General features: G+C 41.8%; 1 pseudogene across 1 annotated transcript; it reads left to right on the forward strand.

Moving 5' to 3' along the window:
* Positions 1-3937: 3937 nt before the first annotated feature.
* On the forward strand, positions 3938-4817 carry LOC308650027 (ADP/ATP translocase 2-like; annotated as a pseudogene). The gene has a single exon. The product of its transcript is annotated as an ADP/ATP translocase 2-like (transcript).
* Positions 4818-7653: the final 2836 nt, after the last annotated feature.

Consider the following 7653-nt stretch of genomic DNA (forward strand, 5'->3'; position numbering starts at 1 on the left):
AAAAAAAAAAAAAAAATACACATAGAGTTCAGAAAATGTTATCTATTACTTCATATGTCTTTAAAAATATTCATTATAATATATAACCCATATTCTTTATAAATATTCGCTTATTTGTAAATTAATGCAATTACATCATGTTTATTCTTATAAATTTGATGTTATTTATAAATACTCATGTCTTTTAAATACTAGGATATTAATTTTAAAATACGAAGAGTAGAAACAGAAAAACATGCCTGGCAGCCCATCAGAAGCTTCCCCTAGTTCCAAAGAACAAAGAAACAGGGGAAATCAGAATGAAGAAGAGTGGCGGACAGATGGGCAGAGAGGAAAGACTCAGGTGGCGTGGTGCTCCACCCCAGGCAGGTCCGCACTCGTCCTCCCGAAGAACACCTTCTCTCAGGAACAGCTCTTGTTTGAATGCAAAAAAAGAGCAGCAGAATGGTTGTATCAAAATAGGACAGAAAAGCACAGGGTGGAGATGGAGACTTTGCAAATGAAAGCCAGATGGCAGCATCTTCCCTTAAGAGTGTTCAGAAGATGACATCATTTCCATATTATGTAGTAATGAGCACTTGACTCTCCCTATTTTTTCCATTCTTATAATTATAGCAACCACTTCAAGCTCTGAGAGCTATGAGCCTCTGATCCCAGAGCGTTATGGAATATTTATTACCTTTGTTCCAGAAATCCTCATGTCTATAGATTAAATAAGTAAAAACAGTGATATATGTACCACTGTTTTCAAAATATGACCACTTAATTTACAAATAATAAAACTTAGGTGGCAGCATTACTCAGTTATTATCAGTTTTTATCACTATATTTTTTGTCACTGATTAAACCTGAAAAGTACAACTGCTATGAAGCAGAAGCACTGCAAATGTTGTATTTATTTTCTTTAATGGAGCTTAATTGCCCATCTCTCTGGATAGATATGAAATTCAAGTCGGTTTTCCCTGCATTCCCTTCACCCAGATGTAGGGCTAATTTTCCATCATCAGTTCTTATCAATTCTCCCCAGAGATGTTAGCAGGTGTGTGAATCTTCAGAGATCTGTCACAGGTTGCAGGACTCTGTTCCCCTAGGGGTATCTCAGCTTCCCAAGGTCAGGACCACAGAGCTCCCTGGCTCCTGAACACTAAGGCTTCAAATAACAAGGAAATAAAATATAGAAGGAAACAAATTCAAAATTCCTATCAATTATGTACTATCATCTTGTATTGGTCATGATAATTAAGAGGCAGAGAAAACACACGCTAATTTTAATAGGAAGGGTTTAATATAGAGAGATAATTACAAGAGTAGAGGATTCAATCTATGGGGATAAAAAGTACTTTAAAGAATAATCACGGGATGGAGGATAATACTCACAAAAGAACAAACTTGAAAAAGAGAGGACCCTTGGGCTGGGGATGTGGCTCAGTGGTAGCGCGCTCGCCTGGCATGCGTGCGGCCCGGGTTCGATCCTCAGCACCACATACCAACAAAGATGTTGTGTCCGCCGAGAACTAAAAAATAAATATTAAAAATTCTCTCTCTCTCTCTCTCTCTCTCTCTCTCTCTCTCTCTCTCTCTCCTCTCACTCTATCTTTTAAAAAAAAAAAAAAAGAAAAAGAGAGGACCCTCCCCATGACTGGGATTCAGATATATTGGAAAAGTCTTTGCAGCCCACTGGGGGCCGGGGGATGGGGAGGGAATGTGCTTGGTTGCCTTGAACAAGAGCTGTCCACAGGGGTGGGCAGAGCAATGTGGGCCAGGACTGGCAAGCTAGGAGCCTCCTACTGGGTGCTGGTCAACAAGCTTGAGGCCAGCAGCTGCACCTGGAACTGGTAAGCAAGAGACACCCCTCCAAGAGGATGTGAAATTCAAGACTAAGAAACCAGCCACTGGGTGCTGCTTGACTCACTGGGAATCTGCCTGTGGGGATAAAAACCCAATGGCACACAACTGAATGTCCCTTTCCTATGCCATTGGCTGCCACAGTAGGATTTTTAAAAAACACATAAATCACTTGGGGAAAAAAAAAAAGAATCACAGGGAAGCCAGGAAGTGACGCCTGTCCTTTGCCACCATTTTCCAGCCCAGGGGGAAGGTGCTCAAGCGGCCCATCTCCATCAACTTAAAGCAGGCCATGAAGGGAGGATTTGGGGCTGAGAGGCACTTGTTCACATAAAGAGTAATAATTACTCATATAAAGAGTCCTAAAATGGGCTGGGGATGTGGCTCAAGCGGTAGAGCGCTCGCCTGGCATGCGTGCGGCCCGGGTTCGATCCTCAGCACCACATACCAACAAAGATGTTGTGTCCGCTGAGAACTAAAAAATAAATATTAAAAATTCTCTCTCTCTCTCTCTCTCTCTCTCTCTCCTCTCTTAAAAAAAAAAAAAAAAAAAAAAAAAAAGTCCTAAAAATGCTTGTTTCAACTGGGGCCTCGGGTCCAAAACATCTGAAAACTCACCATTATCATTAAGTAGCAGTCCCCTCTGTCCTGCCATCTCTAGGGCCGGGGCTCCCCTCCAGGGGACATCATCTCTGGACCACAGTTCCCTCTCTTCCCAGAAAGACCTGGACCAGAGACCCTCTTTTGCCCTTCCAGGATCCAGTCCTTTCCCATTCTTCTCCCAGGGACCAGTCTTGTGACATGGACCGGAAGCCCACGACCAACGTATTTAATCCTCCAACGTAAGGATTAAACTTTCTGGAATAGCTTCTTGGAGATTGAAAGGCAAAGACTGAAAACATGCATGTCACCTCATGAAATTTTCAGTGAAAAATGTTTGTAGACTTCTTTGGTCCCATTGTTATATAAATATAACTTCCAAAAGTAGCTCACAGGCTGGAATATATGTTTTTCTGAAAGGAAATAAAATTGAATTATGTTAAACAACTGCAGCCCTCTACAAAGAACACAGCTCATCATAAAATATGTACCCTTATGTATTCAAATGAATCAAATTAGTTCTAATGGAAATAAATTTTTGAGATTTTATATAATTTGAATTTAAAGCTTCCACAGAGTTATGAAATGCTTATAAATTTTATTTGGAGAAATAAATATTGTAAGTGAAAGAAAAAATCTTCAAGTGATATAATCCTATACCACAAAGAGTAGAAATTGATATTTTTATAGTTGTAGATGGACACAATAACTTTATCTTAAAGCAGGCAATGAAGGGTGGATTTGGGGCTGAGAGGCACTTGTTCACATAAAGAGTAATAATTACTCATATAAAGAGTCCTAAAAATACTTCTATATTTTTATGTGGTGCTGAGGATCAAATCCAGTGCCTCACACATGCTAGGCAAGCGCTCTACCACTGAGCCACAGACCCAGCCCTAGAAATTGATATTTAAAACTCAGAATTAATAAAAGTTTTCTATGAAGTGAACACAAATGAGAAAAATATTTAGATAGCTTTCCCAGATGCTAGCAAAAAAATAAAAATGAAATATAATGAAAAACATTCCCTTGTAAAAATATCAAGAATAGTTAGGTAGGATAAAATCTATACATTTCAAAAGAATGACTCATGTCCATGGGATATTTGTAAGATGCTAGTGCTTAGTTGGTGCCTGGTACATAGTAAATTCTCAAAACTATTTACTAAACTGGCTGGAATTGAAAGCTTAACCCATTTTGGCGAATTGACTTTGATTGATCTGTCATCTTTGAAACTAAACAGAGTTAGCTTTGAACACGCAGGTCAAGTCTGTGGAGTATTGCCCAGGATCCGGAACTTGGCAGGCTTGTTCTGTGAGGAAGCAGGTGGGCAGGCAGGTACCCACCTACAAACTCTCCCTCTTCCCTAGTGTTGTGGCTCAGCTTGACTCTATGAGAAGAAGAATTTTACTCTAATAAAGAGCTGAAGAGAGCCTGGGAGTCTGGCTAATCTAGTCTGATCCCTCAGTCGCCTGCCTCCTCCTCTTCCAACATGACAGATGCTGCTGTGTCCTTCGCCAAGGACTTCCTGGCTGGTGGAGTGGCTGCGGCCATCTCCAAGACTGGGGTAGTGCCCATGGAGCGGGTCAAGCTGATGTTGCAGGTACAACATGCCTGCAAGCAAATCACTGCAGATAAGCAACACAAGGGCATTAGAGACTGCGTGGTTCCTATTCCCAACGAGCAGGCAATCCTGACCTTCTGGTGTGGTAATCTGGCCAATGTCATCAGATACTTCCCCACCCAGGCTCTCAACTTTGCCTTCAAATTTAAATACAAGCAGATCTTCCTGGGTGGTGTGGACAAGAGGACCCAGTTTTGGCGCTACTTTGCAGGGAACCTGGCATCAGATGGTGCTGCAGGGGCCACATCCTTGTGTTTTGTGTACCCTCTTGATTTTGCCCGAGCCCGCCTAGCAGCCGATGTGGGGAAAGCTGGAGCTGAAAGGGAATTCCAAGGCCTCCGTGACTGCCTGGGTAAAATCTACAAATCTGATGGGATTAAGGGCCTATACCAGGGCTTTAATGTGTCTGTGCAGGGTACTGTCATCTACTGAGCAGCCTACTTTGGTATCTATGACACGCAAAGGGAATGCTTCAGGATCCCAAGAATACTCACATCTCCACCAGCTGCATGATCGCACAGTCTGTCACTGCCGTTGCTGGGTTGACTTCCTATCCATTTGATACTCTTCGCAGTCAGAGCGCAAAGAAACTGACATCATGTACACAGGCACAATTGACTGCTGGAGGGAAATTGCCCGTGAAGAAGGAGGCAAAGCTTTTTTCAAGGGTGCATGGTCCAATGTTCTCAGAGGCATGGGTGGTGCTTTCATACTTGTCTTGTACAATGAAATCAAGAAGTTCACATGAGTTATTCTAAGGTTTTTCCCTGCCTGTGAACAGGCTTGTTGCATCATATAACATATCTCAAGCATTCTGGACAGTCTCTTGGCTGTTTATCAATGGCAACTATTTGCTGGTTGAAAATGGGAAGCAATAATATTCATCTGACCAGTTTTCTCTTAAAGCCATTTCCATGATAATGATGACAATAATGAGGGGACTCAATTATATTTTTTTTCAGTCACTCCTGATAAATAACAAATTTGAAGAAATAAAAGTATCTAAAAACAGAAAAAAAAAAAGAACTGGAAAGGATAATGAATGTTTAAAGTATAAGGATTTGAAGGGTTGCTCAAGTACGGATTCTCACGTGGTATAGTCAGAGACAGGCCTTCTAGAGAGGGAGAAATTAGGAAAAAGGACTGTCAGCTTTTTTTCTCCCCCTTTCAATGCTTTATTCACTCAAATTACTCGATACAATTTCATTCTACAGGTTCTTAATCCAAAAAATGACAGTCCTAATGCTAGGCACTGCAATAGACATAATCAATTCACGGCAAACAATTCTAGATCAATTCTAGGCCCTGCAAAACACACTTAATCATGACAGGCTAGTGACAGTCATCCCCTCTGCAGGCTAAGTTCAGAAGTCTCAAGCCTTAGGCTTTATGTCCAGCAGATGCACACTCACTCAGCTGCGGTGACCAGGTCCAGAACCAAGGCAGGCTTCTCCTGGCGTGGAGTGGACGACTGCTTGAGGAGAGGGTCCTAGGGAGAAGTTGCGGTTCTCACCAGGGTCCAGACAAGGCAATAGAGTTTGAGAGCGGTGAGAATCATGCCGAGGATCAGGAAAAGACGACCAGTGATGGGATGTCAGGTCCTCATCAGGCTCTCCAGTGCATCCTTGTTTTGGCTGGCTGAATCCCTGTTCATCAGCTCTATTATTTATACTAAATTTGGGGGCTTTTGACCCCTTTCAATCCTGATCAGCTACCACCAGATTTCTCCATCGACTGTCAGCTTTGACCGACCCAACATGAGGCCTGAGTCCCTGTGACAAGTTTTTGATTAGATTGAAGGTTTTTGGGTTTGTTTTTCATTTTGTGGACGTGGGTTCATTGGTTGGTTGGTTGGTTAGTAACTGAAATTGTGGAGACTAGTTTAGCCTTGATGAAGCGACTTTGCCCATAGGTCCCAGCTTCCAAAAACAAACAAAAATGAAGACATAGTGACTCAGGACCCAGAGACCAGGAAGGAACATAAGGATATCCACACACCTCTTAGACCTGTAGCCTAGACATTGAGGGATTATTCTCTCTTGAAACATCCTAAAACAAATAACACTCTAAAAAACAAAATGAAGAAAAGAAAGGAAATGGGTAGTAAGGGAAGGAGAGAAAGGAAAGAAAGAAGACAGAAAAAAAGAGGAGCTACGTAAGAAAAAAATAAAAGGAATTGGTTTGTGACCTTTCTTTTTTAGACAGGAATGGAGGGACTTCTTTAAAACAATTACAAAAAAAATTATTCCAAAAGCATAAACAGATACTGGTAGAGGATTAAGAACTTGGCCAATTTTTAAAACTTTAGCCCTGAAGAGATTTCTCCTTAAAGATAAATACATGAATGGATGGATGGATGGATGGATGGATAGATAGGCAGGTGGAATTGGATATAAATTTGAATTGAGCATCAAGGTAAAGGTAAGTTTTTTTTTTCTAAACACAGAGAAAATGTTAGAATAAAATAATTATTCCAGGCTTGGGGAGTGCACACCTATAATCCCAGTGACTCGGGAGGCTGAGGCAGGAGGATCAAGTGTTCAAAGCCAGCCTCGGCAACTTAGAGAGGCCTTAAGCAGCTCGGCAAGACCCTGTCTCTAAATAAAATATTTAAAAGGGCTGGGATGTGGTTCTATGATTAAGCCCCCTGGGTTCTATCCCTGGTGCCAAAAGAAAAAAAAAAAAAAAAGAATTCTACCATGCAAAAACTAAAGAGCATAGCTGTTACACATCAGATGTGAAACACGTCACTGCTTTAGGGTTTACTTTTTATTGGACTTTGTATACTGTTAAACCAGGACTAATTACCCTTCTACTTGACAATGACTTTATTCCTTTGTTAAAAGACAAGCTTTTGACCACAGAAAGCCCTGCACAGAGCAGCCACCTCTCAAACCTGGGAACAGCCACCTCTCAAAGCTGGGAACAGCCACACTGGCTCCAAGGACTGTACGGTGGCCAAGCATTGAACTGGGAAAGCAAGTTTCTGTGTCGGAATTCTTCCACTGATATAGAGTAAAACAGAGGGGAAGAACAGCTCCTACACACTGAGTCTCTGTGGGAATTACGTGGGTCAACAGCACAAGGCACGCAGCTCTGTTCCTGACACGTGGTGGGCACCCAGTGGATTACTTCACCTGACTGGCCACTCTAAAGTTCTTCAAGACCATTCACAGCATTTCCCGGCACTTCTAAAAATGTAGGAGGAAAAAGACTGTCAGGTTTTACCCCAAAAGAAAACAACTTAAAAACCTCCAATCAGAAGTCTCCTATTTTAATTCCTAATTTTTAAAAAAGTAGGAAAAATAGCTCTTCCTTACAGTCAGTGAAACTAAGTAGGACATCTGAGATATATGGTCTAGTCTGCTTTGGGGGCTATAACATAATACCACAACGGGGTGATTTATAAAGAAAAGAAATGGATCTCTGCCAATTCTGGAGCCTGGGAAATGCAAATCAAGGTGCTGGCGTCTGTCAAGGGCCCTCCTGCAGAGCCATCCTTGAGGGACCACATCCTAGGTGTAAGGACAGCAGAGGGAGGGGAACAAACTCCTCCTTCTATGAAAACTCACTCCTGCAGTAAC

This window comes from Spermophilus citellus, assembly GCF_964194105.1.
Source record: "Spermophilus citellus genome assembly, chromosome: 5".
Taxonomy (NCBI): Eukaryota; Metazoa; Chordata; class Mammalia; order Rodentia; family Sciuridae; genus Spermophilus; species Spermophilus citellus.